Below are 11,024 nucleotides of genomic sequence, written 5' to 3'. Positions count from 1 at the left end.
TCAAGATACAATTGTGCACATGGGAATGTTGTGGGAACAGAGAAAACCTGGAGTCAAGAATGAAGGAGACTGGGCCGCCAATCTGAAGAGCATATATTCCCGACTTTTCTGCTTCTATTCAAGAAAATAGACAGCCTTGATATTTTAACAATGTGACTACATGATCATTATATTGCTCATAATTTTCCGTTGTTGCTCTTTTCAAATGCACACATTCTAATGTGTCTAATCTCTGTGTCATTTTAGTGAGTATTAATAACTTCTTTCTTGGGCCTGGAGGTAATGGCCTTTAGAGTTGGTAAAAAACATCAGTCCTGGCTTGGAATAGTCTGTTTTCTCCAAATAATTGCTGTAGATCCCAAGGTAGACCATATTTGAGGATGCTGGTGGGTGATGATAAACCCATTCTCATTAGTAGCAAACTACTAGAAGAATCCCCTACCTTGGCTCTTTCCACGGGAAGGGCAGCACGCTGTGGGGAGACAATGGGAGACAGATACGTGTGGACCCTTGGGCTTCTGTGGGTTCCACTTCCCGGAAGAGGGGTGGGGGCGGAAAGAAAGGAACTTTTAATTCATTTAAACATGAATTTGAATTTTAAGATGTCTCAAAAACTGGACCCTCTCTATTGTGAACAGAAAGGAAGGCGATGGGAAAAAAGGCTTTTCACCCGCGTGGCAGAGGGGAGACTCTCAGCAGCAGCGAAGAGCTGGAGAGGAAGCAAGTCTTTGGGAGAGAGGACACCCTTTCCAGTCTGCACTCCTCTGGTCAAACCTCGTCCGGGACTCCACGGCTTCGTCCCCTCACTGAGCAGAGAGGGGGACGGAGAAAAACACTAACCCCAGCCCTACGCACCCCATTCCCGCCACCAACCTCCGTGGGGTCCCGAGGCTCTGGGGCGCAAAGGCTCAGCACCGGGCAGGGAAGGCGCGCCGCAGGGAGAGCAGGGCGAAGGGCGGGCTGCGGGCGCGGCGGCCTCGCGGCGCGTCCACATGTGGCGGGGCCGCAGGGGGGTGGCGGGGAGCCGAGGGGGAGGGTTTACATCACCGCGAAGTTCCCGGATGGTCGCAGCCTCCCGGCGCTGAGCGCCTTTCCTGCCCGCCCGGCTCGGCCCTCGCGGGCCAAGGAAGAAGTTTTCCAGAAAACATGCCCTGCGCGCTGCGGAGCTGTGGAGCCGTCCGGAGCCGCTGCGCGGTAGGGGACCCGCTGCCGTCGCCATCTCGGGCGCGTCCTGGGCGCAGGCAGGGCTCGGGGTCCCTGGGCAGAGCTTGTGGAGCCCCCGCGGTCGCCGGGACGCCGGGGAAGGGATGGGCTCGACGGCGGGGTGCGGAAGCGCGGCTTGGCACGCGGTGGGCGCGGGACGGGCGACGCGGCCCGAGTGGCGGGGGACGTCCGGGGACGTCGAGGCCGTGTCCGTGCGGGCGTTGGGCTTGGGCGCGCGGAAGCCTGGCTCTGCCGGCGGCCTGAGGAGGGACGCGATTCCGGAGTCCGCGGCCGCAGGTCCTGCGGGCCGGGCCCGGCCAGTCGCCGGGAGAATCCGGACGCCGGCGGACCTGGGGCTGGGCGCGCTCTCTGTGCTCCGCGGAGGCCGCCCCATGGGGTCAGTCGCCGGAGTTACTGCACGGCAGGGGCTTCCCGGAGATGCGCCCCGGCGCGTGGGGACTTGTGGGCATCTCCGGGGCCAATTCGTGCTTGGAACCGTCTCGCCCAACTTGGTGTGGGAATAGGACTCCTCCCGCGCGACCCGGCTTCGCGTCCCGGTGCTGCAGGACAGCCCACCTGCTCGTCGGCGGCGTAGGAGCGCCGAGGGCCGCTCCCGAACTCTCTGGACAGCTTTACCTGGGTCTCGCTCACCCTACTCTTTCTATTAACATACTTTTCCTTTTTTAAAAAAGAACAAAGTTGCAGGGGAAAGCTGCTAACCCAGTCGGGGTGACCCAGATCCTCGATTGGCGGTACTAGATTTAGAACTCTTTCAGATTATTATTTTATTTACTCTTTGAGATTAACAAAGGGTGTGTCTATGTGAGGAACCGAGCCTGGCCAGGTCTTTTGATCTTGCTTAACCTCGGCTCAATATTTCCTCCTAGACCCTCACGGGCTCCTGTCCCTATCAGAGCTTTCCGGGAACCCTCTCTAGTTGTCAGCAATGACCAGGGTGAATTTGGTCTCTTTTTCTGAAAATCGCGTATCAGTTCTGCGCCTGGCTCTTCACTAGACACCGCCCCCCTCCCTCCCTTTGGACGTGTGTAGTCTCAGAGAACTCGCCCTGGGAGGGTTTTGTTTTGCCAGTTTCCCAAAGCAATTTAAAAGGTACGCTGTAGCGTCATTTTTTTTTAACTTTTATTTTATTTTATTTTTTTAAATACCAAAAAACATCAAACAAACGCAAACATTCTTAACTTTTGATCATTCCGTTCTACATATGTAATCAGTAATTCACAGTATCATCACATAGTTGCATATTCATCATCACGATCATTTCTTGGAACGTTTGCATCTATGTAGTTTCATTTTAAGTCGTTGGCAATTTTTTTCTTTTCAAATATGCCTCTTTCTATAACCGATAAAATAACTCTAAATTTTCTATTTCAGTTTCTAATCACTTTTTAAACAAAAATGGTTTTATTTTATGGAGGTGACATACATATAACATAAAATGAACCACTTTAAAGTGTACAGTTCAGTCGCATATATTACATTCATGGTGTTGAATAATCAACATGTAAATCGCTTTTTGATTCCTGGGCACTTTGCTTCTCAATCCCTCCTCAGCAGTGTTCACAGCGCTGCCTTCTAGTGTTGCTTTGTGTGTTTACCTGCCTGCCATCTCCCTCCCTTCCACCAAGTATTGAGTTTTTCAGCGTATACAGAGGTGTTATATTATTCTCCAAATCCCCAACTACCTGTAGGAGCCCACTAAGTGTTGAATAAAAGCATGCCAACGACAGTCTGCAGATGGTATTAAAACAGTTTAGCAATATTGCCCTCGATCCTACCCAAATCCTTACACAATTTTGGCTGCCATAGAAGCATGTAAACCCTTTTAGGTTGCTTGATGTAGGTAAGCAAGTTACAGATTAAATACTGTAACACTTAGAATGAGATTATTTCCAGCTGGGGGGATTCATGCCTCCTTTCACTTGTTAGTTCATGTCACAAATTAAGTGTCTGCTGTGTGTTCAACCATTTTTTGGAGCCCTGAGGCACATCCTGCGATTGGAGGCTCAATTACCTCAACCGAGAGATGGAGTTAAATAACCTTTGCTCTTCCTCCATCACAGGGGATGAAACAGCAAAACACTGCACCAGTACAAAGTATTAGACAGCCACCCAGATACCATGCAATGTGTGGCACCAAGACACAAGAATGATAAAGAGCTTAAAGGGAAAGAGGGCAAGAAAAGGTGGTGTGCTCTTACCTATCTTAAGTGCTCTGGCCAGGTATGAAATCCCTGTTGTGGGCAATGTTCGTAAAAGGTCTTTGTAACTGTCTTGCTATTCCAGGGTGTTCCTAACTGTGGTTGTCATTTTAGGAACAAATGTGGTTTCCACAACAACACTGGGAGAACAAAATTAAAAAAAAAAAACGTACCTTTTGCTATAGACCCTTCACTTTTTTTTTTTTGGTCTGTTGTATGGTGGAGTCACATTTCATTCTTTTTCCATGTGGCTATCCTGTTACTGCAGCACCATTTGCTGAATTTGTGTGTGTGTCTTGGCATGGGGGAAGTACGTGGGCTGGGAATCAAACCCTGGCTCTGGCATGGCAGGTGAGAATTCTACCACTGAACTACTAGCTCCTTCACTTTTAAGCGTCTGATATTTGGGATTCTATCTCCCAGAAGTAGAAAGCTTCCTAAAGCCTTCCCCTGACATTGAAGTCTACCAAATACCTAATGACTTCCACATAGAGTTCTTTCTGCTGCTGATTCTCTGCAATCCACAAATGTGCCAAGGGGCTCAAAGCTTTCCTGGGTTTATGCCTTGTTACTCACTCTTTGCCCAGATCCACAAATGTGAATCAGGTTGCAGATGGAATCAAGCAGGCTACTCATTGAGCACTGGAGGATCCCTGCTTGGGTTGCTGCTGGGTGTGGAGGTGGGAGACCCAGCTCAGAAAAAGATGGGTTTGCCCTGAATGCTACCTTGTGTTTGAGATGAAACATAGTTTCAGACAGCAGGAATGAAAATCAGAACATGGTCAATGAGATGAAAAAGGAAGCTCAAATTCAGGGACATTTAAAGGAGAGTGAAATTATTTCCACCTGGAGGAACCAGTGCATTCATTCGTCTATTTAACAAACATTTATTGTATCTACTATGTTCCAGGCATAGGAAGATTAATAGGCACACACCATTGTGTTCCGTCTTTACCTCCCAAATTAAAGAACAGTTCAAGTTTCACCTCTCTGCTAACAGAAGAATACTTCCTCCCTGCGTCTCATTGTATTGCCCATCCCTGACATTTGTCACTTGTTCTTCACTCTGTAGTATTGTGGTTAGGTCAAGATAATTAACTCTGTCTCGTATATACTTTTAAGTAATAATAATTCTACGTTTGCAAAAAGCCTGCAGAATACCTTCAGCTAGTTGAGTAATACTATTCTACTTAACACTCTACCCAGTATTGTAGTACGCTGGTTCTTAGCCATGGGTGTGACTAGTAATTTATAAAGGTCTGATTCTGTATAAAGGTCTGATTCTGGATTGAAGCCCAGGAATCTGTTTTGTGAACCCACCACCACCCCACCGGGTGAGCTGCTGTGCTACCTGGGTGTAGTTAATGAGGATGGTTTAACCCCAGACTGGCATGGGGCAGCCAAGTAAGTTGGACAGATCTTGCTTCTAGTCCCAACACTGTCTTGTATAGGTCTCTGACTTCTGTTTATCCGCCTTTACAATGAGAGTAAAACCTCTAACCCTTGGGATTGTTAAGAGGGTTGGATGAGATCGTGTATATGCATCACTTTTAGCAGATTGTCTGGCACAGCTGCTGTTTGGGATTTGGGGGTTATTATAATTAGCATTATTGTCAGTGTTGGTATGTGGGACTCTATGTGTTTTTTGTTTTGTTTTGTTTTGTTGGGGGGGTGCATAGTCTGGGAATTGAATCCCGGTCTCCCTCATGGAAGGCAAACATTCTACCACTGACCCACCCGTGCGCCCTGTCAATGTTAGTATGTACAAACCCGTTAATATTACCCTCTCCATAAGGAAATTAAAAAAAGCCTAAATATAGGAACTATTTTTTATATACATTGATCCCATAGCTTTATGTAGTTTATCAAGTGTTTCCTGTGAATCATCTCATTGATTCTCCTAACAACCACGAGAAGGAGAAATCTCACAGAGAAGAATCTTAGTTTTTGAGGGCTGCCGGCTCATGATATTTGCTCACCCAGTAGAGCCAGCTCTGCTGAGGTTAGCAGAGCAGATAAAGGGCAGGAAAGCAAAGACAAGACATGCCACCAAGAAGTGGCAGGTGGACTTGTCCCAGGTGCCATCATCTGCATGGGACTGACCATTGGATTAGGCAGCCTGCCAAGCTGCTTTAGTCACAGATACGGCAGCTGAGCCCATGAGTTAAGGTCCAGGATTGTTACCACTGCTTCTGTGGCTTCTTGTGGCCAACGGTCAGGGAACTTTGATTCCTGGGAAGCATGCAAAGCATTACAAGTTCTTCAGATTAGTCACAAATACTTCTTGAGAAGTCAAAAATAATAGACTTTGCTAATATCCTATAAAAGAAGAATGTAGCTAAAATAAACTGGGAAACAATTATATATAATTTTCATTTAAACTAAACTAGCTTCAATAAACATGGTTCACGGTCTGGGAACATGTTGCTACAATGTTATACAAGTATAACATTTTAGGGTGGCCTACTATGAATAAATTCTTTCTCTTTTAATAAGTCATCTTGGCAGAATAATTCAGTTTCTTCTCTTAATTTCCTTTTATCTCTCAGTTATAATAATTTAAGTGAATTAAGTTCATCATAGCTTTCCATGATCTGGCTCAAGCTTTGAAATCTCTCTTTCTTCCTTCCCCACCTCCTTCCCTTTCTCTCTCCCTGCCTATCTTCTTTCTTTCTTTCCTTTCTTCCTTTAACATCACCACCTAATATGAATCACCTAATTGAATCATTTCATATTTACACAACCTTGTGAAGTAGGCAGCATTCATGTATGTGGAACCTACCGTAGTCTATGACCATCAGTTCTTTCTAATGACACTCAAACAGCTAATCCATTAAGTCAAACAAACAACCAATTCAGTGATAGAATAAATTTAGTCATGTAGTTGGCACTGTGCAGACCAAATGGCCAATTGGTTGAATTTCTTGCTTTTCATTTATTTATATGTCACCTTAGTCCATTTCTGAAGCTTTCTAAGCTTTTTTCTGAAGACCTATTCAGAAGGTTATATACTGTTATTCTATTGAGATTTTTCCTTCACCCATCCTGACCTCTCAGCAGAATCGATTTTGAAAGCAGAGAAGTACCCTAGCTACTTATTTTCTGCGAATGTAAACAGTGAGATCAGTGTCTTAACCACAGTAGCCTTGTATTATGGGGACGGATATTTAACTCGTGGAGACAGTCAGATCGGCCCTAGGACAGAGAAGAATAAAAGTGGACTGCTCTTAAATGTGGGCGCTTGTCCCCCAAGCAGCCTGCATGTGTGTGCACCATTAGGAACAGAACGCTGGGTTGGGACTTCCAGGAAGGAGCACAGTGATGGATTGAGAAAGAAATGGGAGACACAAAAGAAGAAGACTCAGCCATATATGTTTTCTTAGGCCCCAGAAGACCCACTAGGGACACTAAATTTTCAGATGGTACTGAAATTTAGAATTAGAAATTTGAGGGTCTAAAAAGGCAAATTAGTTGAAGACTGGAAAGGCCTTTTTAAAACCTTTTTTTAAAAAGTGATAAAGCAGGTTACTTTAAGCAGTATCTATTCTAGTCCTTAGAGCTGCAGTTTGCATACTATGCATGGTTTACAAAATACCAAGAGTATCAACTTAAATAATCTCAGCTTTTGTGAGTAACATTTCACCACTACGCTCTTCCTTAGTTTTACACAGTTAAAATTTTTTTTTTTAAGACTTACATTTTGTTTGAGATAAGCCCAAAACCTGAATTGTTGTTAAGATCAGGGCTTTCATTGAGTGATATTTTACAGATCTCACCTCATTATTTAAACCACATACCTTTTCCTTTCTTAGTCTTCTCTCTTTGCTGGGTTTGGGAGAAGTAGAAAAGAAGAAGCATTCTCAGTTGATAACAGGACTGTGAGGGTGGTATTATTGTAACTATACTCTTTTTATGTAGAACTCTTGTACACATCTTCTCTACTTTTCTATGATGAAACAACATATCTCTTAGAGCTTGAAGAGATTTTTACTAACCATCAGGCCAGGTGTCCAGTCTTTGTAATTCAGTGTCTTTGCTTTCCCATGTTTGAACAAAATGTGATTATCATTTCTTTAAATTGACGTTTTTAATTTGTCCAAATTATAAGACTGTTATATGCTTGCTATAAATAATAAAAAGATAGAAGTTTACAAAGAAATTTTTCTCCTCTCCCTCAAATTCTAAACCTTTGAGATAATCAATATTATCAGTTCCAGATATGCCCTGTGCCTGTCCTCTACTTTCTCTCTGCTTAAACTATATGCAGTATGTGTGTGTGTATATATATGTATTCCTGTTAAAATAGAATCATATCACACACATTATGCCTTAAGATTTTTTTTCTTACCATAGCAAAACATCATAGATGTCTCTCTAGATTTAAAAACTCACTCATTGTCATGGCTGCTTAATATGCCATAATTTGTTTAATCATTCAGCTTGTTTCAAGAAGTTCTGTACCACTACAACCCTTCTCTGAAATCTGTTTGTGTGTGTTTAAATATGTTAACATCCAGAAGCTTTTATTTCTGTCTGTCAGAATTCCCAAAGTGGTATTATTTTTGAAAAGTTGAAGTAATTCACAATCCCACTAACATTATTTGAAAATATGTTTCCCCACATCCTTGCCAACATAATTCATTTTAGAAGTATAAACTTTATAATCTCTTTTTCCTGTTTTGCTTCAGATGATTTCTTTGGGGAACACTTGTCAGTGTCTCTATGTGTCTCTTTTTTTAGTTCCCTTCCTTTGAATTATTCATGCCCTTTTTTGTTAGTTTTCTAATGTCTATGTGGCCTGTCTTCTAGAACAGGAGAAGAAAAACTTGTGCCTAAACTCTAAGAGTTTAATTGTACTGTATTGAAATGAAACGATACACTTGATTTCTATTTATAGTAAAATAGGTATAAACCTTTCAATCCCAATTTTCCCCTTCTAAAAATATATTACTTAAGAAATTGTCTCAGGAAATAGAAATGTTTCAATAGAAAAATAGAAACTTACAAAGATGGAAAATTTTAAAGAGATTTTAAGCCTACAAAGCTGACTGGGTTTCCCTCTTGAATCTAAAAATCTGCAGACAAAGGTTCTTTGAAAGCATCAGTTATATGTTATACTGAATTACATAAGGAGGAAAAAGTGAATCATATCAGATAGGAATTTCAACCTGGAGTGCTGAAAGCTCCAGCCCTTGTTCTTCCTGCTTGGTTTTCTGGGAGGTGAGACTGGGTTCCACTTCTCATATCCTTGTATTTGCTGAGTTCATTATAAAATTATTTGTACATTGCTCCAGCAGTGCATGGGCTAATCAGAAACAGCTGTGAAATTGTAATCGTTTATATGAACAGAATAACTAAGTCAATCAGCAGAATTTCTTGTATTCGGGTAGGTCAGGTTGACATTGTGGAGCCCAAAATAACAGTGCTTTGTAACTAACCTGATACAGATGGTAAAAAGATCGTGTTTGGGCAAAAATTAAGTAACCCTGTGAGTCTTTGATATCCTATAATAAAGTGTTGCTTTGCTTTTAATATTAGTGTTTTAAAGGTTAGGGAGCTTCATAAAGGGATGGCCTATTTAAAAAAGAAAATATCAGAGTTATACCTCTAAGAGTTAGGTCTCCTGAATGCATGTGAATTGCCTGGATCAGTGTCCCTTGAGAGATAAGTTTGTACATTCTGTTAAACTGCCAGGGCTATAACAAGTCAAAGGCCTCGTGCCGGGAAAAATGACACCAACTAAAAGGCAGACTGACATGTCTGACTTGAGGGAAATGTGCTAGATTAAGGAGAAGACAAATTCCCAAGCAAGGCTGATGCTGAAGTCCTGACATAGCATAGCCAGAGGAATTCCTCAGAATGATCTGCCCTTTAGCAGAATGTACACAGGTCCCAGAGGCTGCGTAATTTCGGAGAATGTAGCCCTGTTCATCTGGTTCTATCAGTCTGAATGGAGACTTCAGTGCAGTGAAGACAGGAGGTAAGATGAATCTAGGAAAATCTCTAGACCTTGAGTTTCCATGACTGGCTCAGTCCGGAGGGACCCTCACTCTCTACCACTTCAAACATGAGTCACTCTCAAGGCCAGAAATCCACTGGCTTCAACTAGCCGGAGTCCTAAGGCTGGTTTCCAAGTTCCTGGTTGGTTTTGATATGGAGCAAACCTTGTAAGTGTTAATATTAGGTGTTAGCTAATGGAATAGCAGGGAAAATAGCGCCCAGGGAGAATTAACACTCTTTCTCTTGCTACAGACCTTGGCTTTGGCACTTGAATTTGCAAAAACCTTGCAACTTCTTGGACACACATATGCTGATGCCTGAGGGCATATGTCCCTTCTGACCTGCTTTCACACGTTTTGGATGTCCATCAGTCCGCAGAGATAGTATTGGCTCTTGAAAATTAAGGTTAAAGCCTGCCTTTATGATACTGACAAAATCATTTACATACTTCCTTTGCATTGCATCTTACTCTAAACGCAGAGTGATAAAACGAAAAGGGCAGTGAACTAAATATCCATCACTTGTGTTCTGATTCCAGCTTTGTTGCCTACTAGTCACATGATCTTGTAAACAATAAAACACCATGTGAAAATTGAGCAGAGAGATCTGCAAAAATGGGAGAGGATAAAGGCTAGGATGTCTGTGACCAGACAAAATGTTAACATGTCCAAATAAGACACCCTGTAAATACAATCTAAAATTTTACTTGGCATTTTTTGATTAAGTATTTAATAAATAGGAAAGAAGCACATGTGCATTCATCACATTTCTCATTCAGCTAAAGTAATGAATATGTGTATGTCTACTATATAAGGATCAAATTCCATTTCAGCAAACTTAAGTTCTGTCCAAGATATTCATTTATACTTGAATCTCATTGTGTCTTTGCTAAATAAAGAACATTAGCAGAAATACTGAACTTGTTCTTTTACACTGAGCTATTCTTGTGATGGTATCTGTGGGAATGGGATTTATGCCAGACACTGTCCAGGTATACTTGGCAGACTGTTTTATTTACATGCAGTAAAACTCACGTTACCTATCTACATGCATATGCACATCCATTATATTCACTCTTATTTTATAAGAGTGAACTCTTATTTTGTATTAGTACGCACAGGCGCACAAGCCTGAAATTACCTATCCTCTGCCACCCACAGATGCATGTGCATGCACACACAAGAAACACCGATTCCAGAGTTCATTGGAAAAGTCCCTGGATGGCTGTAATTTTATGTCTGTCAGCCTTTGAAGCTTCTTAGACGGTAAAGGTCAAAACTAACTAATGACCTCTTTGTATAGTGTTTTGGAGGCTGTTTACTGTGATGGGGTGATTCCTGGGAATGGGTAAAGGTACCTACATAGGGCTTCACCATTTAGTTCTGACCTGGCTGTTGGTCGGTGTTTTGGGCCATTGCTTGTTGAGTCTCTTGTTTGTAATTCTTTCTCCTGGTTGAAGGAGCACATGTTGCTATTTTGTCTCAGAGGCAGACCACCTTCGATGCCACACAGCCAGCAACAACTATGCACCATTCTGGCTTCTCAAGATTGGCGCTAATCTTGCAGTTGGTGGCAGAGTTGAGACAAGAACCCAGGCCTGCT

General features: G+C 42.8%; 1 protein-coding gene across 1 annotated transcript in view; it reads left to right on the top strand.

Annotated features, from left to right (window-relative positions):
• The first annotated feature begins 1,043 nt into the window (after window positions 1-1,043).
• WIPF1 (WAS/WASL interacting protein family member 1) overlaps window positions 1,044-11,024 on the top strand; it is a 136,841-nt gene continuing 126,860 nt past the window's right edge. The window contains exon 1 of the mRNA XM_077154191.1: window positions 1,044-1,194. The gene's annotated coding sequence lies outside the window, so the exon portion shown is untranslated. The remainder of the gene's footprint in view (window positions 1,195-11,024) is intronic.

The sequence above is a fragment of the Tamandua tetradactyla genome, chromosome 3 (assembly GCF_023851605.1).
Source record: "Tamandua tetradactyla isolate mTamTet1 chromosome 3, mTamTet1.pri, whole genome shotgun sequence".
Classification (NCBI taxonomy): Eukaryota; Metazoa; Chordata; class Mammalia; order Pilosa; family Myrmecophagidae; genus Tamandua; species Tamandua tetradactyla.
Note: the sequence above shows the minus strand (reverse complement) of the source record. Positions and strands in the feature narration are given on the sequence as shown.